This window comes from Lissotriton vulgaris, chromosome 1_2 (assembly GCF_964263255.1).
Source record: "Lissotriton vulgaris chromosome 1_2, aLisVul1.2, whole genome shotgun sequence".
Taxonomy (NCBI): Eukaryota; Metazoa; Chordata; class Amphibia; order Caudata; family Salamandridae; genus Lissotriton; species Lissotriton vulgaris.
Genome location: NC_141686.1, coordinates 345,986,209 through 346,013,682, shown reverse-complemented (window position 1 = coordinate 346,013,682; position 27,474 = coordinate 345,986,209). Strand labels below are relative to the sequence as shown.

At 46.6% G+C, this 27,474-nt stretch overlaps 1 protein-coding gene across 3 annotated transcripts in view; it reads right to left on the bottom strand.

Moving 5' to 3' along the window:
- The window catches only part of LOC147736741 (uncharacterized), a 252,304-nt gene that overhangs the window by 102,769 nt on the left and 122,061 nt on the right, over positions 1–27,474 (bottom strand). For all 3 annotated transcript variants that reach the window (XM_086953456.1, XM_086953455.1, XM_086953457.1), the window contains exon 3: positions 26,104–26,164. The gene's annotated coding sequence lies outside the window, so the exon portion shown is untranslated. The remainder of the gene's footprint in view (positions 1–26,103; positions 26,165–27,474) is intronic.

The window sequence follows — 27,474 nt, the reverse complement described above, 5'->3', positions numbered from 1 at the left end:
CTGCCCTGCTGGCCCGAGGGCCGTCTTGCCCATGCCCGGCCCGCCATTTTGTCGCCTGTGACGCACCACCCTTGTCCTCGGCAAAGGCCTCACATCTGGTGCCCGCGAGCGATGGCGCTCGCCTACAGCAACTAACCCTGGGCTTTGCCGGGCCCCAAGATGACTGGAAGACGTGGAGCGGCACGGGGTGATCGCACCTTGCCGGAAATGCTCGGCAGGTCCCAGCAACTACGCGACAGGACGCAGCCGTCCCCGGGGGCCTCCCGGGCATCAACGGAAGCAACTGCGGGCGAGCCGCCGGTCACGCGGTCCTTCATGGAGGACTTATTCACCTCCCTCAAGGAGGAATTTCAGACTCTTAAGACCGAAGTGGCTGGAGAGGTCCGGGAGGTGCGCAGGGAAGTCGAGGGCCTGGGCGAACGGGTCGAGACTGTGGAGACGGCGGCTCAACGCCGCGATGAGGAGATAGCCCATCTCCAACAGGACGTCCTCCGCCTCCGGGAGCAATGTGTCGAGCTCCAGGCCCACTCGGAGGACCTCGAGAACAGGTCCAGGAGGAACAACATCCGGGCCCGGGGTGTTCCATCCGCCGATGAAGGTGCGGACCTAGTGGCTTATCTGCAGGACCTGTTCCGTGATATCTTGGAGGAGGGAGCGGATTTCCCCATCCGCATTGACAGAGCACACAGGGTGGGCCGCCAGCGCCAGTCATCGGCACCCCCGCCTGATATCCTGGCATTCTTGCCGGATTTCCCTCTAAAGGAGCGCATCATGACTGAGGCCCGTAGGAAGCAACCATTGACCTTCCGCGAAAGACCTGTGGCGCTCTATCAGGACCTGTCTGCCATCACACTGCAAAAGCGCAGGTCTTTCCGCATCGCTACGGACTTTCTGCGAGAGCACGAGACAGCCTACTCCTGGGGTCACCCCTTCCGCCTTATCTTTCGTTGGAATGGGGTACTGCACCAGCTGCGCTCCTTACAAGATGTCTGCGGGGTGCTGGGCCTTACTGCTACGGAGGAAGACGGGGCTACCCCCGCATGGAGGCGCCCCGAGCGGCGGGGCCGGCGGAGGTCGAGAAGGCGCCCATCGTCAGCGCCAGTGAGTCGTCCGGACTCGCCCACCATCAGAGCTGACATGGCGGAGGCCCTGAGGACTGCGGCCAGGAACTTGCCTGAATCTACTGGTGTGGCCTTGACGGCCTAAATTTTCTCCGGGGGGAGAGGTTCTTAGCTTTCACGATGCTGGGCTGGGGGTCGGGGGGCGGGGGGGTGGTGTGTGGCTGGACGTCCACTTGACTGTTTTCTGCAGACTCGCCCATTTGGGCTAGACTGAGACTATGGGGTGTTGTTTTTTGCTTTTTGTTTTGGCCGGTTGCCATCAATGGTTTTTGGGGGGGTTTCATTGTTGGTTTGTTGTGGGGGGGGTCCCGTCCGAAGCTGTCCGAACGAGTACGATGCCGCCTCTGGCCTTCCCTGCGCCCCTACCCCGCGTGCCCCCTCCGCTGATCCCCCGCCTGCTGCATAGCGCGCTGTTTCCCTGGAGGCGATGCCACCCCTGAAAGTAGTGACCCTTAATGTCAAGGGTCTGAATAACCCCGTAAAGCGTATGGCGATCCTCTCCCTATTGGAGGGGTTGCAGGCGGACATTTGCCTCCTGCAGGAGACCCATTTACTCTCCAGAGATTGCCATAGGTTGCGCTCTGCCAAGTTCCCCACGCAACTTTTTTCCTCTGCTGCGACTAAGACCGCTGGGGTGGCCATTCTTCTAGCTAGCTCCTTTAGGGGGGAGGTGCTGTATAAACATGCCGAGCAGAAGGGGAGACTCTTAGTGTATCGCATGCGCTTAGGAGGTGTTACCTTTACGGTTGGTTCGGTCTACAGCCCAAACGATCACCAGGATCGTTTCCTGGACTCGGTATTGGTGGACGTTGCTGCCTCGCCCGATCGCCATGTCATCCTGGGGGGAGACCTGAATATGGTCTTCGACTCCACTCTAGATAGGTCTGCCCAGCGTTTTCCGCAGACAGGGGAGCTTTCTAAAGCGGTGCGGGACCAGATTGCAGAGATGGACCTGCATGACCTCTGGCGCACCATGCATCCCACCGATAGGGACTACTCCTACTTTTCCCACGCACACCGCACTTATTCGCGGTTGGATTATCTTTTGGTGAGCGGCCCACTTCGCTCGGCCGCCATGGCGGCGGACATCGGGGTCTTGTCTCTGTCCAATCATGCGCCGGTCTCCGGAGTTTTTGCGTGGCCGGCGACCCCCCCTCGAGAGGGATGTGGCGGCTTCGGGACACGCTTCTCCATAAGAAATCGGTGGTGAAGCGAGTGGAGGAGGTCATCCAGGACTACCTGACCCACAATAACAACTCTGACACGTCCCTGGCTACACAGTGGGCGGCTTTGAAAACAGTCGTCAGGGGAGAGTTTATCTCCATTTCCTCGGCGGAAAATAAGGAACGCCAGCGCAAGAGGGAAGAACTGACGGCGCAGGTTAGGGAGCTTGAGCAGGTCCACCGCCGGACGGGGGCACCTCGGGTTTGGAAGCAACTGAAGGCGGCACGAAAACTCCTCTCTGCGTTGGATCTAGATCGGGCGGAGTACGCAGCGCTGCGCCTGAAACATGCCTTTTACACCGGCGGAGACAGGTGCGGTAGGCTCCTGGCCCATAGGCTTAGGGTTGTGCAGCAACACAATGTGGTGAAGGAGCTGGTGGGAGTGGATGGGATCCCGGTTTCTGGTGACGCGGAGGTGGCCGATACCTTTCGATCCTTTTACGAGGCACTGTACGCTTCAGACTCTTCCCCACCGGGAGAGGCTGAGGCCTATCTGGAATCCGTGGCCCTCCCGGCCTTGGACCCCTCCCAGGCGGACCACCTAGAGAGGGACATTCACGTGGAGGAGGTCATCTCCGCGATCGCGCGGCTGAAGCATGGCAAAGCCCCGGGCCCGGGTGGCTACACGGCCTTGTTCTACAAGACCTTCTGTCCCACTGTTGCTCCTCTCCTGGCTCGCTTGTTCAACTCCTTCTCCGAACCGGGCGCCATCCCACCGGACCTCCTCTCGGCGACTGTGTCGGTTATCCCCAAGCCGGGGAAGGACCGGACCTTGTGCGGCTCGTACCGGCCCATTTCGCTCCTAAATGTGGACCTCAAGCTTTACACCGGAATCTTGGCGGCCAGACTGGGTCTACACTTACCAGGTTTGGTGGAGGCTGATCAGGCCGGTTTTGTACCCGGTAGGCAGACGGTCGACAACACGAAGAGAGTGACGCACGTCCTGGAAAAGGCCTCACGCGTCCCGGGGGAGCGGATGCTGCTATCGGTCGACGCAGAGAAGGCCTTTGATAGGGTTCATTGGCCATACCTCGAGCTGGTCCTTGGGAAACTGGGAATCGGCGAGAAGTTCCGCACTATGGTCTTTAACTGCTATAGGAGACCGTCGGCGTCAGTGCGTGTCAATGGACACAGCTCCAGCAGCTTCACCATTGAGCGCGGCACGAGACAGGGTTGCCCTCTCTCGCCGCTCCTCTTCGCCCTTTATATGGAGCCGTTTGCGCAGAGGATCCGCGACAACCCGGACGCCATTGGGGTGAAGATGGGGCAATACACACACACTGTCAGCTTATACGCGGACGATGTCTTGTTGACCCTAGATGACCCCAGGCGGTCGCTCCCTGCCTGCGTCCAGGAGCTGAACGCTTTTGCCCGCGTTGCGGGCTTCAAAATGAACATGACCAAGTCGGCTGCACTGGATGTGTCGCTCTCTGCCGACACCAGACGGGACCTTCAGAGTCTCTTCCCTTTGCAGTGGTCCTCCTCCACGGTGCCTTACTTGGGCATTTTGCTTGCTCCCACCCTGCCTGCCATGGTCGCAGCTAACTATTCCTCTCTAGGCAAGAAGATGAAGGAGGAACTCGGCCGATGGAACAAGGGCCTACTCTCGTGGCTGGGCCGTATTGCGGCGGTGAAGATGACGATACTGCCCCAGATCCTGTACCTTTTCCGCGCTCTACCTCTTCAGCCCCCCGTGGGCTGGATACGGCAGGCGCAGGCAGACATCTCCCGCTTTGTGTGGCAAGGCCGTAAGCCTCGGATGAAGCGGGTCCTCTCCATGCTTGCCCCGGAGGCGGGAGGTCTCGGGGTCCCGGACCTCCGGAAATACTTTCAGGCGGCGCAGCTCCGGTACCTGGTGGAGTGGAGCCGGTGGGAATCGGACAAACACTGGCTCTTTCAAGACCAGGCAGTTGCGGGCCGCACCCTCCAGGAGGTCCCGTTCCTACGGCGCGTTCACCGCCCGCCTAATCTCTACGCCTCCTTTATCACCCGGGTCCCGCTAAGAGTGTGGGACGCGGTGTGTGAGCTCCGGGAGCTCACCACTTTTCCGTCGCCGTTCACTCCCATTGCTGGCAACCCGGACTTCACTCCGGGTCTGGAGCCGGGGGCCTTTTCCCACTGGGTGAGTGCGGGATGTAGAGCGCTTTTCCAGATCTACGGGCCGGAGGGCGTGCTCCCCTTCCAGCAGCTCCGACAGGAGTTTGGCCTGACGGAGGGGGACAGACTGCGCTACATGCAAGTCCGCCACTGGGCTCTTCAACCCTCAGTGCGTGACGTCGCCGCCCGTACGATTACGCCCTATGAGCGATGGTTGGTGACCCGGGCCTCGGACGCCAAACTCATCACTGATTTGTATAAATTTCTCCAACCCCCGCCGTTTCACTACCATAACCCGGGGAGAGAGCGCTGGCACAGGGAACTGGGCAGGACCCTGAGCCACAAGGAATGGGACAAGATTGCGTATCGGGCGAGGCACTCTGCGTACCACACTGGGCTGACGGAAACCTTCACTAAAGTGTCCACCTATTGGTACTACACCCCGGAGCGGCTTTACGAGATGCGCAAACTAGGCGATAAGGGTTGTTGGCGCGGCTGCGGACAGGAGGGCACCCTCACGCACATTCTCTGGGAGTGCCCGGTGCTGTGGGCGTAATGGAAGGAAGTCTTAGATGAGGTGGATAGGCATTTTGAGATTGAGCTCCCGCGCTTCCCCGCGTATGTCTTGCTTGGCCTCCCCAATGACTTGATGTATCCGCTGAAATCCCGCAGGGGCAGGCAGATTGCGATTGCGCTAGGCTCAGCCGTTCAGAACATACTTGTCCTTTGGCGCACCCCCACTGCCCCCTCTATCACTGGTTGGTTGCATAGGCTCTGGCAGGTACTGGGTATGGAAAAGATATCGCTAACGGTGGCTGGGAATGTTGACCAGTTTGAGGAGCTCTGGCATCCCTTTTTGGCACTGCTGTCCACGGAATTTCGCGAGCTAACGTGCCCACGGTACTTGCGCCTCCTTAGGCTGACACCGCCGGCGCCAGCGGCGGAGTGATTGAGCGGATTGGGGACCGGGGGCTGGGGGCGGGAAGTGGGGTTATATGCTTCTAATGCTGCTTTTCGGACGGGGATGGTGGGGTGTTGTTTTCTTTTCTTTCCTCCTTGCTTTTCTTTCCTCTCCTTTTCTGGGGTCGAGGGGCTGGTGGTAAGGTATGCTTCTCCTTTGCTGTGTCGCAGAGCGCTATTCTGGCTTGGCCTTGCCTAGGGAGTGGGGGCCTAAGGGGGGTTGTTTACAGTGACTTACTGCCTTATGTTTTTTGCCTTGTTACCCTCTGGGGCACCCTGCCTCCCTCTTCTTTTTCTGACTCGCTGCAACGTTTTGCCTCTTGTATTGTATGCTTGCCTGACCTCCTGCTCCCCTCCCCGTGTTTTTTATGCCTTAATAAAATACTTTAAACCTAAAAAAAAATGTTTTTTCATTATTGGGTGGGGGGCTGTGTGGCCCCCCTCCAATGCAACTTCTGGCCCCGGGGACCCCATCCACGGGGCCTGGCCTCTTTGTTGGGGACCGTGGGGTGAGCCAGGCTCTACGCTACTTTCAGGAACCACTTAGACATGGTTATTTAAGGTCATATTTCAGTTAAACATTTATGTTTCCCAGTATTTCCCTTGTTTTGGTAGTAGTTGGTTTACTTTTTATCTAAATAGCATCCTGACCTATCTCATTTACTCTACAATTTTGCTCAGCATAGATGCATACAGGAGAGACACAAACACTCTTTGTATTCTCGGCACACTAACATTGTGCAGTCATACACAGTGGTTTAATTGTGCTCCGTGTTGATGTTTTTCATTTAGTTTAGCTTTACAGTACTCGCAGTGGTAGATGATATAGACACTACATTAAGCTATATTTAAACATGGATGGAAATTCCGAGTTTTATGATTGCACCACATGATACACCAGTGTGAGATATCATATATTCTCAGCGTTACGGTCATCTTAATTTATAGGGTCGCTACACAGTTGGATGCTTCCTACTGTTCATTTGTTTAGATGGATGATTATTTGTTAGTCTATTCACTTTGTTCACAGCGAGCACGTGGGTTCATATCAATGAAACACATTATGTGGAAGCAACAGTGTCGGACGCATTTGTCTTTCTTCACCACTTTAAGATGGCCGATCATTACCTAGTCCTATCACTCTGTCGATGGCGGTCACATGGGGGCTCAGTAACGAATGATACAATGTAGTCTTGTTTTAGTTTCTAATTTTCTCGGGTATATAACAGTGTAGCACACCACTGACAGGTTAATCCATGGTGGAGTGTGTTAGAGGAACGACCGGGATCTGTCAAAGTTAAGGTGAGTTGCTGTTGGCGGTGGCAGTATTAGTTTCGAGTTAACAGATTTTTATTTGCTTAAAATAGACTCGCTTACTTTTTTCAGATTTAAAGAGAGAAGCTTAGTGGTATTCTGGTGAGGAAGTTTACTTCTGAGGTGAGTGTGAATATGTGAAGAGCAGTGTATAATTGGCTAGTGAGCATGAACACTGTGTTTAGATGTTCACGTTTTGACCAAGCGCTATAGTACGTAATCAGCCAAGCACTATAACGTGAAGTGTAACAGCTAAATAGTTTTGTCGAGGGGAGACGATGTGCAATGGTTCTGCAGGCAAATGGTTACGAGTATACATTTGGTGTTTAGAAATGCACGTTCTTACCTAGCGCCATATTACGTAACTAGCCAAGCGTTATTTAACGTGATGATTAACAGTCTATCAGTTTCGTCAAGGGGATACGATGCGCAATGGTTAGGTAGGCATTAGGTTGTTGGTAGCAACTCGCGCTTACACTAATGCCCAGAGCTTTGACATTTAGGGAAGATTTTAAATCTGGCATTAATTGATCGGTTCAGTTTGTCTTGCCTTCTGGATGCCAAGAATGATGGCGCCAACATGCGAATTTAAGAACTTTACCTTATACAATTTTTAGAATGAGTTTTTTTCACTTAAGAGTTTCTTTTGTAAATTTCACCAAACAAAGGAAAGTGCCTTATTTCTCTCTGCTTATTGCACCACAGACAAAGAGAGTACTGAGAATTCTTCGCAATGGTTGAATGCCGCTTTGCATAGATGGACTAAGTGTTTACACACTTTTGACTACATTCAGAATTGACTATCCTCGTTGAATTTAACAATCTATCAGCTACAGTTCGCAATAACATCAAGTAAGTTGTGATCTATTTGAATAGAATGCCAGGTTGGTCAGTGATCACATTGATGACAAGTGGTTGACAAACACACATTTTGTTGTTTTCCGTCCTTAGCTTATAGGATCGTATTTGAAATTTCCATATGGTAGAAGCATCCCCCAATCCACTATGTGACTCTGAGTAGTTGAGATGTGAGTACACGAGTTATCTTATGTTTATACCTACAATATCATGACGTTCACATTAGGAATGTTGCCACTTGTATAGATAAACAATGTTTACTATAGTGTCTGCATCTAGTTACCGCAATACAGTCTTCACGATTTTCTTTAGCAATTGGGGTTTCACCGCTGACCTGGATAAGATGTCCACAGTGTACATGTTACATAATATGATGTTGCAATTTATACGTTCATATTTATTTATGCATTATTAACTGGTTGCCATGAACTGCCTCCGCATCGTAAACAATTCATTCTTGTACTTTTAGGTTATTCAAAAAAATGTAAATATGAATGACTTATACATTGTTTTATTTTTGCAGTGCCCCTGAAGAAGGGAATCCCCCCGAAATGCATTGGGCCTACTTCTCAACTATGTTCTCTAATGTATCAGAATATTTTTCTGCAGATTGTTAACCGTAGAAACACTGCATCCTAGTGTTGTTGAGTTATTTTTTCATTTATTTAGCATTAATTGAATCTACTACTGATTTGTTAAAAAATGAGATTTATATGTACATGATTTCATATAAAAATTCATGGTCTTTGAAGAAGAAATCTTTCTTGTTGTGTGATTAATTGTAATATTTAGGTATCAATTTTTGATAATTGTCATACTCTTAACACTTGGGAGTGCGCTTGGTAAACTAGTGGAGTTCTCCACCGGAGGTTCTTTTGTTACTTTGGGCTGGCTGCCCTATAACCAAGCAGCACACCTACCTTTTGAAAACTTTATATAAAAAAAATTTTGAGCAAATTGATATCAAATAAGGAAGTGCGCAGATAAGAAATCATTTTTCTTAACTTTTTTGCCACTTATACTTACCCGCAGCACCCCGCACAAATTCATTTGAAAATGTCTTTTGAGAGTATATCTAACTTAACTGAGAATAGAGCAGACACAAGAACTTACACAGACACACAATTCCAGAGCATTTATTCACTCATTGAAGAAACACCTTCATTTGATGCGCAGGGCAGCTCCATACCACAGCAACTAAAACAATTGGAATTTATAGCCAAAAGAGCGTTGAGCCAACGATTGCACGCTTCAACACTTATCCAGTACCACAAGGTACAAAGAATACCGCGAGGACTACGATTGCCTATTAAACCGTTGTTATATAAATTCCAGTATAACAAAAGATTCATGGAAAAGTGGCAGGCAGTGCTAAATAAGTGTTCATTGGATTTAATCCTTTTATTAATTGAAGAACTCTCCAAAACTATCAAGGAGCTAGAAGAAGAGATAAACATCATCAAATCAGACATGTCCAATCGTTGTGAGGCGGATTTCTGGAGACTCACGTTGGAGGACCTGAATTCTAAGCTTGATACTTATGGCAAGGAAATCCAGGAAAGAAAATTGCGAAAATTCAGGAGAGATACTATAGATTATAAACTTAATGAGGTATACACCTGGGCAGAGGTGTACGCCAAAAGGCGTCCTTTTCAAAAGCCTGCTTCATCATCACAAGAATCTATAGTTTCGGATAATGAGATGGATCCATCAAGACAGCCGTTGTCATTGAGACAAGAACCAACAACATCAGGAACAGGAGATGGAGTGAGTGCAGCAACAACATCTACTCCTTTTTTAGACAAGGCTCAGGGAGGAGGGAGACCTCCAGACCTCCAAAGAAAACCAGGAGGAGTAAAAGACAAGGAAAAGGAAATAAAGGAAAAGGAAAAAGAAGTCAAGGATCGCGAAGCGGAAGCACGGAATCTGAGAAGCAAGGGGAAACCCTCGTGATTAACATCTCGTCTAAGCAACTCACTACAGCCCAGGAAGTGGTACTCAACAAAGGGACCTCTTTTGTACCCATCTACAACACAAATAAACTAGAACTTGAAGTATCAGTTTTTCGGTTCCTACGTAACCTGAGATTGAAACACTTTTTCACCAATGTGGTACCTACAACAGATGCACAACCACTGGAACAAGAAAGCGAAGATTCGGAAATGAGGCAGTTCAGACCCAAAAGTACATATATGTCCCCGGTGACACATAAACTTTTGGATACTTTTGAATCTTTGATACGTCATGACCTCAACAAACTCAATCTAAAACCAAAGATGCGAACAAACATAAGAAAAGATGAACTGGACATTCTTCGGAGACTGAGCGCAGATGATCAAATCACGCTTCAAATGGCAGACAAAGGTGGCGCCCTAGTTGTAATGGACACGAGTTTCTATGTGCAGAAGGTCAACGAACATCTAGAAGATCTTACAACCTACCTACTGTTGGATAATGATCCTACTGATAATTTCATGTCAACACTTTGTTCAATCTTAGACAAAGCAGAAGAAGTAGGATGGATAACACCCACAATGCGTAAGTTCCTCACAGTTCAGTACCCTAGAAGACCCAAACTGTATATGCTCCCGAAGGTGCATAAATGTCTAAATGATCCACCATTTCGACCAATTGTTTCAGGCTGCGATTCCATTTTTTCACCATTGGGACAACTAATTGACCATTTTTTGCAAAAATTTGTCCAAACTTGGCGGAGTTATGTAAAGGACACTACCCATTTTTTGAACTTGTTTCAAGAAGTACAGAGTAATTACAATTCGGACTGGTTGATGTGCACCATAGATGTAACATCGTTATACACATCGATCCCGCTTAAAGATGGTGTAGAAGCTAGTGAATGGGCACTGTTACAACTACCTGACCTAGAAGTCAACAAAGTTTTCATCTTGGAATTACTGATTTTCTGTCTCCAACACAGTTACCTTACGTGGCAAGATAGATTTTATCTTCAAGTAAGTGGAACCTCAATGGGTTTTTCAGGCGCACCAGCGTACGCCAATACCTTCATGGCGCAGTTTGAGGACATGCACATCTACAAGCAGGAAACTTGGGCTACGAATTTAGCCTTCTATATCAGATTTATAGACGACATATTTCTTGTCTGGAAAAGCTCACGAGATTCACTAGAACAATTGATTGCTGAACTTAACAACAAGCATGCAAGAATCAAATTCACGCACGAGATAAGTCAGCAACAAATTCACTACCTGGACGTTCAGATAACTCAAAGAGCTAACAAATTGGAAACATCAGTGTACACAAAACCCACTGATAGAAACAATCTATTGCTGTATTCAAGCTTCCACCCTCCTTCACTAAAGAATAACCTCCCGTACTCTCAATTGTTAAGAGTCAAACGGATTACTTCCAATTCTACAGATCTACAAGCAGCCTTAGATCAGCAATTAGAGAGATTCAAACAAAGAGGTTACCCTGTAGAGGTCTTAGAGACGGCTATGAGTAAGACTGAAACTAAACCCCGTGAGGAGTTGCTTACAACTAAATTCAAAGAGAAGACAAACAGACATGTGTTCGTGTCTAAATATTCATCGAGATCTCAGGCAATCAAACACATCATAAAATCCAGATGGGAACTACTGAGACATGAGCCTGACTTTAAGGGATTATTCGATGAAGAGCCTCTATTTGCGTATACAAGAAGCAAGAATTTCAAGGAAATCCTGAATACCACAGTTCTTGAAGGTCAACTTTCATTTAATGGAATGCGCAAATGTTACAACTGTGTACATTGTAACAATGTAATAACAGGGAATATCATCCACCACCCACAATCGGGGAAAAGCATTTCATTAAAATATAACGGGGACTGCAATAGCATGAATGTAATTTATACCATCAGATGCCCATGCGGTCTACTCTATGTAGGCAAAACCTCAAGAAAACTAAAAATACGCATCTCAGAACACAAGAGTACATTCAGAACAAAGTCTACTAAGTCCTTCTTTGCAATACATTGGTTAGAACATCAACATACCAATGCACAGCTCAAGTTCACAATTCTTGAAATAGTCACAGTCAAACAAGATCACAACCATTCCATACATCTAGCTCAGAGGGAGGCCTGGTGGACAAAATTCTTGCAGACTATGGTCCCAAGTGGGCTCAATGACAGGATTGAATTGCAATGTTTTCTATAGTTGGATTTATATTGTTACCTGCTTTGTTAACTGTGCGGAGGAAATAATATCTCACATGTTATCCAGCCTACCTGCTATGCAATTTGTTCTGAACAAACCAAATAACTCAAATGTTGTTATTACAATTGTTTAAGCATTCTTATATCATTGTCAAGCAACATCCAATGACTCATATGTCGAAACGTCATTTGGCTCTAAGTAACTAATAATATACATGGTGCCTTGTTTTGTTTGCACTCATGGACTCTTATCCAGGCTCTACGCTACTTTCAGGAACCACTTAGACATGGTTATTTAAGGTCATATTTCAGTTAAACATTTATGTTTCCCAGTATTTCCCTTGTTTTGGTAGTAGTTGGTTTACTTTTTATCTAAATAGCATCCTGACCTATCTCATTTACTCTACAATTTTGCTCAGCATAGATGCATACAGGAGAGACACAAACACTCTTTGTATTCTCGGCACACTAACATTGTGCAGTCATACACAGTGGTTTAATTGTGCTCCGCGTTGATGTTTTTCATTTAGTTTAGCTTTACAGTACTCGCAGTGGTAGATGATATAGACACTACATTAAGCTATATTTAAACATGGATGGAAATTCCGAGTTTTATGATTGCACCACATGATACACCAGTGTGAGATATCATATATTCTCAGCGTTACGGTCATCTTAATGTATAGGGTCGCTACACAGTTGGATGCTTCCTACTGTTCATTTGTTTAGATGGATGATTATTTGTTAGTCTATTCACTTTGTTCACAGCGAGCACGTGGGTTCATATCAATGAAACACATTATGTGGAAGCAACAGTGTCGGACGCATTTGTCTTTCTTCACCACTTTAAGATGGCCGATCATTACCTAGTCCTATCACTCTGTCGATGGCGGTCACATGGGGGCTCAGTAACGAATGATACAATGTAGTCTTGTTTTAGTTTCTAATTTTCTCGGGTATATAACAGTGTAGCACACCACTGACAGGTTAATCCATGGTGGAGTGTGTTAGAGGAACGACCGGGATCTGTCAAAGTTAAGGTGAGTTGCTGTTGGCGGTGGCAGTATTAGTTTCGAGTTAACAGATTTTTATTTGCTTAAAATAGACTTGCTTACTTTTTTCAGATTTAAAGAGAGAAGCTTAGTGGTATTCTGGTGAGGAAGTTTACTTCTGAGGTGAGTGTGAATATGTGAAGAGCAGTGTATAATTGGCTAGTGAGCATGAACACTGTGTTTAGATGTTCACGTTTTGACCAAGCGCTATAGTACGTAATCAGCCAAGCACTATAACGTGAAGTGTAACAGCTAAATAGTTTTGTCGAGGGGAGACGATGTGCAATGGTTCTGCAGGCAAATGGTTACGAGTATACATTTGGTGTTTAGAAATGCACGTTCTTACCTAGCGCCATATTACGTAACTAGCCAAGCGTTATTTAACGTGATGATTAACAGTCTATCAGTTTCGTCAAGGGGATACGATGCGCAATGGTTAGGTAGGCATTAGGTTGTTGGTAGCAACTAGCGCTTACACTAATGCCCAGAGCTTTGACATTTAGGGAAGATTTTAAATCGGGCATTAATTGATCGGTTCAGTTTGTCTTGCCTTCTGGATGCCAAGAATGATGGCGCCAACATGCGAATTTAAGAACTTTACCTTATACAATTTTTAGAATGAGTTTTTTTCACTTAAGAGTTTCTTTTGTAAATTTCACCAAACAAAGGAAAGTGCCTTATTTCTCTCTGCTTATTGCACCACAGACAAAGAGAGTACCGAGAATTCTTCGCAATGGTTGAATGCCGCTTTGCATAGATGGACTAAGTGTTTACACACTTTTGACTACATTCAGAATTGACTATCCTCCTTGAATTTAACAATCTATCAGCTACAGTTCGCAATAACATCAAGTAAGTTGTGATCTATTTGAATAGAATGCCAGGTTGGTCAGTGATCACATTGATGACAAGTGGTTGACAAACACACATTTTGTTGTTTTCCGTCCTTAGCCTATAGGATCGTATTTGAAATTTCCATATGGTAGAAGCATCCCCCAATCCACTATGTGACTCTGAGTAGTTGAGATGTGAGTACACGAGTTATCTTATGTTTATACCTACAATATCATGACGTTCACATTAGGAATGTTGCCACTTGTATAGATAAACAATGTTTACTATAGTGTCTGCATCTAGTTACCGCAATACAGTCTTCACGATTTTCTTTAGCAATTGGGGTTTCACCGCTGACCTGGATAAGATGTCCACAGTGTACATGTTACATAATATGATGTTGCAATTTATACGTTCATATTTATTTATGCATTATTAACTGGTTGCCATGAACTGCCTCCGCATCGTAAACAATTCATTCTTGTACTTTTAGGTTATTCAAAAAAATGTAAATATGAATGACTTATACATTGTTTTATTTTTGCAGTGCCCCTGAAGAAGGGAATCCCCCCGAAATGCATTGGGCCTACTTCTCAACTATGTTCTCTAATGTATCAGAATATTTTTCTGCAGATTGTTAACCGTAGAAACACTGCATCCTAGTGTTGTTGAGTTATTTTTTCATTTATTTAGCATTAATTGAATCTACTACTGATTTGTTAAAAAATGAGATTTATATGTACATGATTTCATATAAAAATTCATGGTCTTTGAAGAAGAAATCTTTCTTGTTGTGTGATTAATTGTAATATTTAGGTATCAATTTTTGATAATTGTCATACTCTTAACACTTGGGAGTGCGCTTGGTAAACTAGTGGAGTTCTCCACCGGAGGTTCTTTTGTGAGCCCCAATGCCCCAACGTTCCTTCTGGCTCCCCGCCTCCTGCGGGAGCCGATATTGCTTTTCCACATGGGGAGCTGCTGACATGCAGATCCCCTTGTGGAAAAGCAATCTGCTTTGCTTCACTGAAGCGAGAGCAGGTTTCCCTGCTCTCTCTTCAATGAAACAACGCAGAGTTTGCTATGTAGGGCGGGAGCCGCACGGCTCCTGCTCTGCCGTTGCAAACAACAGTGTCCCGGGGGTGGGCACCCCAGACACTGCAGGAGCCGGCCCTGGGGGGTGGCTGTCCCCAGGGCCATCGAGGGCTCCAGGAGGGGCGCCGCACAGCCCCCCCTCCCAATATTTGCAAACCCTGTTGAGGTGGTGGTCCCGGGGCACGAGGGTCCGTAATGGACCCCAGTATTTAAATACAAAGTGCACCGTGGAGGTGGTAGTCCCCGTGGCGTGTAGGGGGCTTGAGAACCCCCACACTAATTAATGATGACAGCCCCGGGGAGGTGGCAGTCACTGGGGCCCCACAACCTTTATTCAATGAAGCCCCGGGGAGGTGGCAGTCAGTGGGGCTTGGGGGGCTCGTGAGGCCCCACAACCTTAATTCAATGAAGCCCCAGGGAGGTGGCGGTCCCCGGGGCTGCAGGGGGCGCGCGTGCCATGCAAATAAATTATCAAGCCCCAGAGAGGTGGCTGTCCCCGGGGCTGCGGGGCTGCTGCCTAGATAAATAAATTGCCCTCCGGGACTTGGCCCACCTGGGGGCTTTGAAAATTAAGTGCTGGAGACCACGCTTCATTTTTTAAAATTTTTGGGCGGATTCGCGCACCCGGCACGACCCCGCCCGAATTGCTTTAAAAAATTCATTTTTTTGGGCCCGGGGGTCCCTGTGGGCCCCCCCTGAGCAAGCCTGGGGGAGTCAGGGTGTTTTTACCCTGCCCCCTTTTCTTGTTTTTTTATCTTTCTGTTCCCTTTTTCAGTCTCCCTTGTCCGAAGCACAAGATGGCTACCAACACTTCCTGGTTTTAAGTGGTTTAATGTGTGGTTATGCTTCGCCCAGATATCGAAAGTTTTCTTTTTTTTTTATTTCTCAGGAACTGCTGAACGGATTTACACCATTTAAAACAAGCATTGGAAATGCAATAGGTCTCGGATTTATTTGAGTTAGAGCAAATAGCATTGTAAATGGCAATGTCTTTTCGCCATGTTTTATGGAGTGTATGCATGTGGTGTGTAGTGGAATTATGTGGGTTGGATTAGAATTGTAGCAATGGGGGCATGCTGCGCTTTAGATGACTATGTTTAAAAGTAAAGTGCGCAATACTGCGATTGCTACAATAGTTAATTGTGGATGCGTTAAAAATCGATGTGTGTACTGATGCCTGGTGGTGTGTGTGCCTGGTGGAAGTGTGCACTAACGGCTTGTGGTGTGTATGCGCCTGGTGGAAGCGTGCACTGACGGCTGGTGGTGTGTGCCTGGTGAAAGCGAACACTGGCGGCTGGTGGGTGTATTCCTGGTGAAAGCGTGCACTGATGGTTGGTGGTGTGTGTGTGTCTGGTGAAAGCGTGCATTGACATCTGGTGGTGTGTGCCTGGTGGAAGCGTGCACTGACGGCTGGTGGTGTTTTCTGCCTGGAAAAGCGTGCACTGACAACTGATGGTGTCTATTGAAAGTGTGCACTGACTGTGTGGCTGTGTGTGTGGTTGTGTGTGTGAGTTGTATGTGTGTGTGGTTGTGTGTGTGGTTGTGTGTGTGGTTGTGTGTGTGGGTTGTGTGAGGTTGTGTGTGTGTTGTGTTTGTGGTTGTGTGTGTGTGGGTGTGTGTGTGTGGGTGTGTGTGTGGTTTAGCTCTGGGCAAAGGAAAACGGTGCTCTAACACCAGGCCCTTTGAGGACAAAAATAAGGGCACTCAGAGGTCAGCAGGGAGTTTTCAAAACTGAAATATCAGGAGAGAATGAAAGTTGCAGACAGATATTCCGGTGAGGACGCAGGCAAGTAATGGATCCGGTAAATACCTGCTGTAAATGCCATTGGAGCCCCACTGGTGATGATCTGCTCATCTCTGGGCGCAGCTCTAATCTCTTCACCTCGTGAGAGGCTTGACTGGGATTGTGAGAATAAGGAGCCCACTGTCTCCCCACACACAGATAACCCCGAAGAGAGTCTCTCATCCCGACTCATTGTGAGGCTATTGATCAGTAACTGCAGATAAGACCCCTTCAGCCCGGTTATTGTGCATCATCTCACTGGAGATAAGGAGCAGGCGAGTCCCCGGCTTAATATAAATGTCAAATGTATGGCCTTGAAGGAACAGATCCATCATTGGGCAAGTTTGGAGCCACCCTCTGGGACACTTGACTCACCCGCACAGCAGCACAAGGGGAGCGCAGTGGGGGCACATAAAAGGAGGAAGACGCACGGAGCAGCAAGGGGGGCAACGAGGCCCACACAGCAGCCCAGAGGAGGGACTCGCACAACAGCACAACGAGGAAAGCCCAGCGCCGCTCTATCACACTCGGCCTCACCTCAAGCACCAGCTAAGCGAGTGGCTCGCGGGGCCTAACGCGCGCTTATGTCTTCAGAACTAAGGTTCTTAAAGGAGGCGGGGCGTGCAGTGGTAATTCCGGTTACCTCAGTTCCGACCTGCCACCTGAAGATGTTGTCCTCTCCCGCCGGATTCTTACGTGGCGAGCTTTTTCCGCAGTGTCCATGCAGAGCACCAAGGAGGCCGCTGCGCACGAGGCGGCGGATCTGTGTCCACAGTGCTTCTTATTGGCCTGAGCAAGGTAAGTACTGCGCCGAACCTGACATGCCAACATCATTACACGGGGCACCCTTTGCAGTCACTGCTTCAACCAGAAGGAACGCAACCTGCTACCCACGCATGGACCTTTGCATGGGTTTGTGTTGAGACACGAGAATAATGTAACAAGCAGCACTGAAAGGTGGTGAATGTGTGGTGGTGAGTGTGTGTGTGTGTGGTACTGTGTGTGGTGTTGTGTGTTATAATGTTATGTTATAAGCTGTTTTGTAACGCGCACAATAACTACCGGAGTATCCTGGTGCGGTATACTGCTGGGGAACCCGTCCTGGCTTTCCCTGTGGGATGGTCCCTACTGGGAGTCCCCAAGGTGGAGCCAGTCATCCCCGGCGTTGATGGGGCTGTTGTGGAGATTAGGCAAGCTAATGCCCAGAGTTGCCGAGTGGGATCCCTGGTTCGAGTAGGCACCGAGGCGAGAATTATCGAGTCCGCTGACCCTGGTCCACGACCCTGCCGCGTCGGGAATTGAACCCTGGTCCCGGGCCGACTCCTGCTTCCGGGTCTGCCGCCTCTAACCAGTGAGCCACACCACTCCACTTGTGTGCGTGTGGTGTGTGTGGTGTGTGTGCGGTGTGTGTGTGGTGTTATGTGTGTAGTCTTATGTGTGTGGTGTTATGTGTGTGGTGTTATGTGTGTCTGGTGGTGTGGTGTTTGTGTGGTGTTGTGTGTGGTGTTGTGTGTTACACTGCTCACCCTGCACGCTTACACACTGCTAGCCCTGGACACCCACACACTGCTCACCCTGCACACTCACACAATGCTGGCCCTCGACACCCACCTACTGATCACCCTGCATACTCAAATACTGCTCACCCTAAACGCTCACACAATGTTCACCCTGCACGCTTACACACTGTTAACCGTGCATGCTCACCCTGCATGCTCACACACTGCTCACCCTGCATGCTCACCCTGCATGCTCACACACTGCTCACCCTGCACACTCACACACTGCTCACCCTGCACACTCACACACTGCTCACCCTGCACACTCACACACTGCTCACCCTGCACACTCACACACTGCTCACCCTGCACATTCACACACTGCTCACCCTGCACATTCACACTGCTCACCCTGCACACTCACACACTGCTCACCCTACACACTCACACACTGCTCACCCTGCACACTCACACACTGCTCACCCTGCACACTCACACACTGCTCACCCTACACACTCACGCACTGCTAGCCCTGGACACCCACATACTGCTCACCATGCATTCTCACACGCTGCTCACCCTGCACACTCACACACTGCTGGCCCTGGACACCCACATACTGATCACCCTGCATACTCACACACTGCTCGCCATGCACACTCACACACTGCTCACCCTGCACACTCACACACTGCTCACCCTGCACACTCACACACTGCTCACCCTGCATACTCGCACACTGCTCACCCTGCACACTCACACACTGCTCACCCTGCACACTCACACACTGCTCACCCTGCACACTCACACACTGCTCACCCTGCACACTCACACACTGCTCACCCTGCACACTCACACACTGCTCACCCTGCACAATTACACACTGCTAGCCCTGGACACCTACACACTGCTCACCCTACACACTGCTCACCATGCACACTCACACAATGCTGGCCCTGGACACTCACCTACTGATCACCCTGCATACTCACATACTGCTCACCCTAAACGCTCACACAATGTTCACCCTGGACGCTCACACACTGTTAACCGTGCAAACTCACACACTGTTAACCGTGCAAACTCACACACTGTTAACCGTGCAAACTCACACACTGTTAACCGTGCAAACTCACACACTGGTCACCCTGCCTGCTCACCCTGCATGCTCACACACTGCTCACCCTGTATGATCACACACTGCTCACCCTGCACACTCACACTGCTCACCCTGCACACTCACACACTGCTCACCCTCACACTCACACACTGCTCACCCTGCACACTCACACTGCTCACCCTGCACACTCACACTGCTCACCCTGCACACTCACACTGCTCACCCTGCACACACTGCTAGCCCTGGACACCCACATACTGCTCACCATGCATACTCACACACTGCTCCCCCTGCACACTCACACACTGCTGGCCCTGGACACCCACATACTGATCACCCTGCATACTCACACACTGCTCGCCATGCACACTCACACACTGCTCGCCATGCACACTCACACACTGCTGGCCCTGGACACCCACATACTGCTCACCATGCACACACACTGCTGGCCCTGGACACCCACATACTGATCACCCTGCATACTCACACTACTCGCCATGCACACTCACACACTGCTAGCCATGCACACTCACACACTGCTGGCCCTGGACACCCACATACTGCTCACCATGCATACTCACACACTGCTCCCCCTGCACACTCACACACTGCTGGCCCTGGACACCCACATACTGATCACCCTGCATACTCACACACTGTTCACCCTGCATACTCACACACTGCTAATAGGTCTGATGAAGGAGTGCGCATGTGACAAGCCTCATTATTCATCCGGCTGTTTGTTCTAAATCTTACAACTGCCCGTAAGAACGCGCCATGTCTGCCGACGCGCTGAGGAGGCGTGAAGTGGCAGCGTGTGAAATGTTCGATCATTCGGGGGGGCATCGACTACTGTGCATATCAATGCTACACAAGCAGGTAATCCTAATGCAAGGGACCTGTTTAAACGTTTGGAGAAGTTGATGAAAGCCGAACAATCTAAGTGGTGGGAGCACCAATCTCTATCAAGGTATCTGGAGGTCAGTAGAATACCCAGAGGGCTGCGCATTATGCTGGCGCCTAGGTATGAGACCCCGGACCATAATATCTTGCAGAATGGGAGGACTGCAACCTCGAATATTCGTGCAAGTTGGTCAAAATACTTGTTAAATATGCTGAAAGTGATTGTGCAGCATTACAAGTTAAAATTGATTAATTAAATAATGAAATCGGCTAAATGTAAGTTTCCGATTTAACCGCCAAATATAATGAGGAAATGTTAACCCGTCTACAAAGAGAGGAGGACGTGATCAAGAAACGCAAAGCATTTAAATTCCAACGGGATAAACTTGACTATCAAAATGGTCAAGTATTTTACATTCTCTGACAGATTTGATTCTGTGAAAGCTTCACAAAAACAAGTAAATTCCACCATTCCTCTGGCTGGTTCCAGTATGGCTTTGCAATCATCGACGTCAGTATCGGATTTGAGCTCTGTGCCTGAAAGTGAATCCGCTAACGAACAAGCTCGTTCTGACATAAGGTTGGGGTTTACCAAGCTCTCCCTAGCCCAGGAAGTAGATTGCCTCCACCAGGACAGGCGGCAAACCCTGCGTCCACGTGTAAAATGTAAGCAACACCAAAGACGCAATCAGAAGCGCGGGGAAAGACCGAAACGAAATCGCCAGCGGCAAGCAGAGCAACAAAAAACCTTTCAACAAAAAATGGAATCGCAAATAAGTTTACAAACCATCAGTGGTGATTTACAGCCAAATTCGCAGGCAGTAATCAACCTATCCAATGTTATTTTGAGTGAGACGGAAAGGCAGATTTTAGCGTTGGGACTATCGTATGGCCCTGACAGCCATTTCAATAATGTGCAACAATATTAATAAACCTCTAGGAAGGCCCACAACAGTCTAATGGAGAACACTTCACACTATGTTGACTATTTCCTCCAGGAGCACGTTAAAAAATGACCAACTTTTATTCGGGTTACGAGTGACATTTTGAGGAAAATGAATGGTTATATGGGATTCAGAATGTGCGTTAATCACCTTAGACCTCACGTCCCTCTACACTAGTATCCATCATCACAATAGAATTAAGGCAGTAGACTATTATTTAAGTACTAAACCTGTTTATATGTATTGTCACAACAAAATGTTATTAATCATTACGACATGCCCTGGATAACAACTTTTTTCTTTTTCAGACCCAGATATTTCATCAAGTTAGAGGTGTAGCTATAGGGGCCTATTTCTCCCCCAGCAGTTCCTGTCTCCATATGGGACTGTGGATGGAACAGGCCCTCAAAGTGGAGTTTACCAATATTCTGGCTAAGCATGTGTCATTTTGGTAACTTATTTACCTTTCTTTAACTACTCCAAACATTTTTGCACAAATATTACAGTTTACATGTTTCCACTCTGCCCCTGAAACCTTTTTAATTTTCATAACACTTTGCATTTATTAGGGTGGCACTTTTTAGGCACTTGCACTTTGTCATTACAGCATAGGGGGGTGTTCTATGGCCCACTGGGGCTCAGCAGCTTTGCACTAGCACTTTATGCAAAAGCAAATACTTGTCTCGAGGCATTGCCTTGATCTAATAGGGATACACATGTTGGTAGTGACTGCTAAACGATAAGGCAAACGTATGGGTATTTGGTTAAATAATGATTTTAACATTCTTTTGAAATGTTATCGTTGTCACATACCACCCCTATGTTGCACTTCAATTTGGAATGGAAACCTTTTATTTTAGGTTTTTATGTCGTGATTTGGTATTGTATTGCTTTGTTTTAAATATTTATGAATTATATGAATATTTAACAATTCATTTGCTTTTTCTAATTGCAAGTCAATGATTATGACTTCTTGATGTGTGACTAATCAGACTACTCTATGTCTATGATTTTGTACTGTCACGTGGCACTTCAAATGTTGAAACACTTCTCATGCACGTCATGTGATCAAGGTCTCCTGAAGGCCGAAATGCTTCATGGCGTTTAATAACATACCATGCACGGATCTCTGGGTACGCTTCCGTCTATTCCTGCCATATTCATGATGTACGGCGAAGTGTGTAGTATTTATCTTACTGAGTTTACTTCCTTGGTAATTACAGACCCCTCCTTCAAGAGAATGTTTGTGTGTGTGTATATACACACACATACACGCACACAAATCATTTTAAATTAAACAAATGAACAAATATTAACACCTTTCATGTGGCGTGAATTTTCGCGCTCTGCTGGCGATTTAAATAGTGGGCGGGATTCGGACGACCCCTGGCCCTCCTCCACACACGCCCACCTTGACGCATAATGGCCGGGGCCCGTCCCTAGCATGCAAGGGGTTAATACATATATTTAAACAATATTAAGAAAAGTACTGAAGTCTGGGAATAATAGGATATACTATTCCCACTGCAGCCTGTGCTACAGTAGGGAAACCGTTGGACTTCAGAGAGGTTAAATTTACTATTTCCACTCAAGTTTGTGCAACAGTAGCAAAAGCGAAGGACTTCAGGTGGGACGAGATCTATTATTCCCACTCCAGTCTGTTCAATAGTATGTAAAGCATTGGATTATAGAGGGATTCAATTTACAGTTTACACTCCAGTATGTGCAACAGTAGGGAAAGCACTTCAAACACACAATATATTTGAATAATTCCAAATAAAAATGGTATAGATAAAAGTAAAAAACAATTTACATGATTAAACAATTGAATAACTGATTATCAATTGCAAACATGGTTATTTATTACTTCCTACCCTTTATAACCAGAAACCTAGCAACCAACACATGTAACGTAAATCACTACGCATAACACAATTAAAACAATTAATTAAATGCAATTTGGATTTGTAGAGTGCTCTACAACCTAAGGGTGTATTGGCTAATAATCAAATAATTAATCATGCATTAAATTAATAATTATTTAATATTTATTATTTATTAACTTCCCAACCTATACCCCTACAAACCCAGCAGTCTGCACCTATTATACAACTAAAAAATATAATTCATACACAATTTACATAACTATCAATTATTTTAATAATTAATAGTAGATTAACAATTAATTGAAAGTTATTTATACTTAATATACACTATATAGCCTTACAACCCTAGGAACCCGCTACAATACATTTCTATTAGCAATTAGCAAAATACAAATAACTTAAAATTACAAACTATATTTAAAAATATTACAATTATACAAACAATAACACAAAATGAATATGTGCAATAAAACACAAAGAAATAAAAAACTGGTTTAAACTTATATTATTAAAAACAATATTATAAAAGTTTTTTTTAAATAAATATTTCTGCATCACAATATTTTGTATCACAAAGTTTTTTGCAATATTTCTTTAACTCTAGATGTAAAATTTGGTATTTTATCCAAATCCTATCATGCCTCATACTGCTTAATTCACATTATTTTCTTTAGCTAAAGTCTCTAGTTTATCATAAGCATCAGATGCACGTTATGCCCTTTCCAAATTCAAATATTTAAATTCTTCTTCATTATACAACATTGTCATCTTTCGGCCAATTGTACAGTTTATAATTCCTTCTTATTAAATGTTTTGTCTTAAAATATCAATTCCTTTGTTTGCTCAACTGAGGCAACTGCGGTAACTGAGAAAGGAGCGTAAGGTTAGATGAAGCAGGATCTAGCAAACCATTTACATTTCCACACTAGCCTTATTATATCCTGGTGGTCTCTCAACCAACAAATCATTTATCAATACATATTCCTTATAATCTCTCCCATCTCTTTCTTTTTGTCATCCTGGTGGCTTTTACTTTCAGTTTGTCTCAGTCAGGTTGATGTTCCCAGGATCAGTGGACCAAACAGCCACAGCTTGCAGAACTGTGATCAAATAAAGTGAAATGGATGGCGAGAGTTGTCGTTCACCAGCCTTGACAGTCGAACATCCAAAGGATTGAAAAGAGAACCATTCCACGATACGCACAACAGAGCAGGGTCATTTAACCATATGCTCTTGGAACATGAAAGGACTTTTTTTGAGAAATGAGGATGCATCCAAGTTGAAATACCTGAACAATTTTGATACAATAGCGGTCCAAGAGACGTGGGCACAATCAGCATACCACTAATAGGGTTTGTAGAATGTAGCAGGTTCGCACAGAAAAGCAGCACCTTTCGGAGAGCAAAAGGCAGTCCAGCTGTTTATGTGAGTTCCAAATTAACGATCAAAGTCCCTGTAATGGGCTTTTAGGAGCCATGGCTACTGGCCCTACCTTTGTATGGCTGGTCGCGGCAGACTGCAAATCCTCTGATTTTAGTCAATATCTACATTAACCCAAGAGAACAAATATGGCATTGGACAAGCTGATTAGCCTGTGGTTGGAGCTGAAAAGGGACTGTACAGCAGCAAATCTGCTAATCACCGGTGGCTTTAACCTAAACTTTTTCCAGCCCCCAGACGTGGAGGACGATGATGTGCTTGGTGCCATGCCAGCCCGAAGTTAACCACTCTACAGGTGGCAAGGTAAGATCGGGAAAAACCTCCTGAGAGCCTGTGAATCAGTTGGACTAGGAGTCCTGAATGGCCGCTTCCTGGGGAGAGCCCTCCCAAACATGAACTAGGTCCTCGAACAAAAACGGTTTCATGGCAAGCTTTAATGTATGCAGCCAATCGATTGACTTTAAAACTGATCACTGTGTTGAGGTTGATCATCAACTATGTCTTAAGTGGAATACAGATAAAGCCCACAACCTGGCGACAGACGTAGTAGAGATTTTTGAAGCAACCACAACTAGTGTGTCAAACCCAGTCAAGACATGGAAGTGCCACTCAGAGTCTCTGGTGGCAAAATACCCGGTCAACAAGTCACACAAATGTGCGAGCATCAATTATAACACGGTCACGGTGTGCCAAGGCGATTCGCATTATAAGATTCCAGGTCACTAGATCTCTCAGGCAACTGCTGTGTTTCCCGCAGAATGCTGCTCTGCTAAAAACTCTCCAATATGAGAAGGCTTATAAGAGAGTACTGGTCTCTCAAGAAAAGCAGGCATGAAGCTTTATGGACCAAGCTCCTACACTCTTCAAAGCAAAATTACCCGAATACATTTTGGAAGCTAATCAACAAGATCGACAAAGGCTCAAGGCCATCAAATAATGCAAGCATAAGTGAGATGACTGGGTGCAGTACCTGAAGTCACATTTTTCAGGGTGTTCAAACAGCTCAATCCCCTCAGTGCCACCCTCACAGTAATCCAATATGGCAAGCGATATCCTCGCTGCCTATGATCCACCTGAATACTCTACTTTGTCCATAATCAAAATGATAGAGAACTCCCACTCCAGCTCTGAACCTGGCTGGCCCTGTGGTACCCCTCGAACCCTCCTAACAAAAATATACCAATGTGGGCACATTTCTTAGCTTTAATGTTTAACACCATATTGGCCTCCGAGAGCACACCAAAAGGTTGTCGAGATTCAATCATTCACCCTATTTTCAAAGGCAGGATAGCTTCATCTCCAAGCAGTTATCGCTTGATAGCGCTGTTAGATGTTGTCAATGCTCCCCGTTCTACTGCACGTGCGGCACACTGTGTGGCCATAATCCATAGCAGTCAGATCGGGGGACGCAGATTGAGCTATGCTTTGTCCCGATTTGAGCTCGCACCCTGCAGCGATCTAAGAGATCACTGCAAGCACGCGTTAAAGACTCGGAAGTTGCCGGTCTAGTCGTCACAGCGATTAAAGGCGAGAGGGCAGCCACTCAGCAGTGAAGTGAGTTGGTAGAGTTCAAAGCCACGCACTTCACCAACTGTTTGAGAGAGAAGGAGAGCTCAGGAATTTTCTTAGATAGTCAGGGATTAGTGTAGCTCAAGTTCTTTTGTAGAATCAGTTTTAGGATAGCTAGCGTCTCGTGTGCGACGAGGAGTTAGATAAGATATTAATATATTTATTAAACAGGAGTAGAGTGTAAATATTGGAGAAACTTGTTCATAGCGAATCAGTTCCACTCACCTGTTCACCTCACGGAGGTCCGCATCAAGGAGTAGAATCCAGTCTTGATAACCACAAGTACCTGAAGAAAAAAGATAACGTTTTAGTTATAAGAAATATATGGATACTGTCTGATAATTTCAATTTAAAGCATGGTCCCGGATACCTCTGTAGGTATAAGTTAAAAAGTACAGAAAGACTCATAGAAGAGAGGCTAAGCCTTAACAAAAGTGGGATAAGCGAATGCATTGAATAAGAGATAAAATTGTGTGAAAGAATAAGTTAGAGAAGCTTGTTAATTTGATGTTTTTTAATTGCAGTTCACATAGAAGTGTTACTCCAGAAGAATCAACAGTGGGAGCCGAGCGGGACAGAAGTGAACCCAGAAGTAAGGCAGTCTCTTCTCTGTCCCCTTCCCCTTTCCACCTGCGGGGGTCATGCAAGAGCTTGTAACTAGAGGACTTGTTTCGAGACCAGCAGGGGGAATTTGGAACTCGCATCATTCTGCTCCTGTCAGTGTACTGAGGACAGTGAGTGTACAAGTAGGGCCTTGACAGACTGAAGTGCCCAAGTAGTGAACTCACCCGAATAGAACGGCAGAAGGTTACAATTTGAAGAGTCTAGGGAAATTTCTAGAAGTAATAGAGCAAGAGTTAATGGTGGTTGGAGAAGAGAATAAGGCCATGAAGACTGAAATGGAAGCCTCTAGGAGGAAAACCTTAGAATTGGCGGTCAAGTTGAAGAGTTGTAGTATTCCGCTTTAGGTGTCCGTATATAGATTTTCCCGAAACAGGTCCTTATATAGACACAATTTGCATTGCCCTTATATAGGCATAAGATCCCAGTCCTTATTTAGGCATTAGCCATGCTATCTAAATACAGGCATGGTCACCTTCATCCGTCCACCCTAACCTCACAACGAGTTCTTAGAAACCAGGTCCGTAAGCTCTTGGGGGTTCCCCTAGCAAATGATTATTGGTTTCTCCAAGAACTCATTTACTATGCATGAACCGCTATTCCTTAAGGGTTCATTCCTGACGTCTTCTGTCTGACTTTACGTCAATGCTAGCATTCCAAGGCACCTACCCGGTATAAATATACTTTCCCTTGCCCAAGCAAGTAGGAGGACACCTCGACTTTAGAGGAGCCCGTATCCTGGCCTGACGCACTGACCAGACGCTGTAATTCCTGCTCACAGAGAATCCAGCTTCCAGTGTTCTGACTCCCTTCAAGGGGTGTTAGAGTTTGAGACCCGGAAAGAGACTCCCACATCTCTCATTCTCTAGGTATGGAGCGGACCAGAACCTAGAAGGACTCTTGGCATTCAAACTTAGCATACAGACTATAGCATACCATACTATAGAATACATCACCAACTTCTTCCTTGTACTA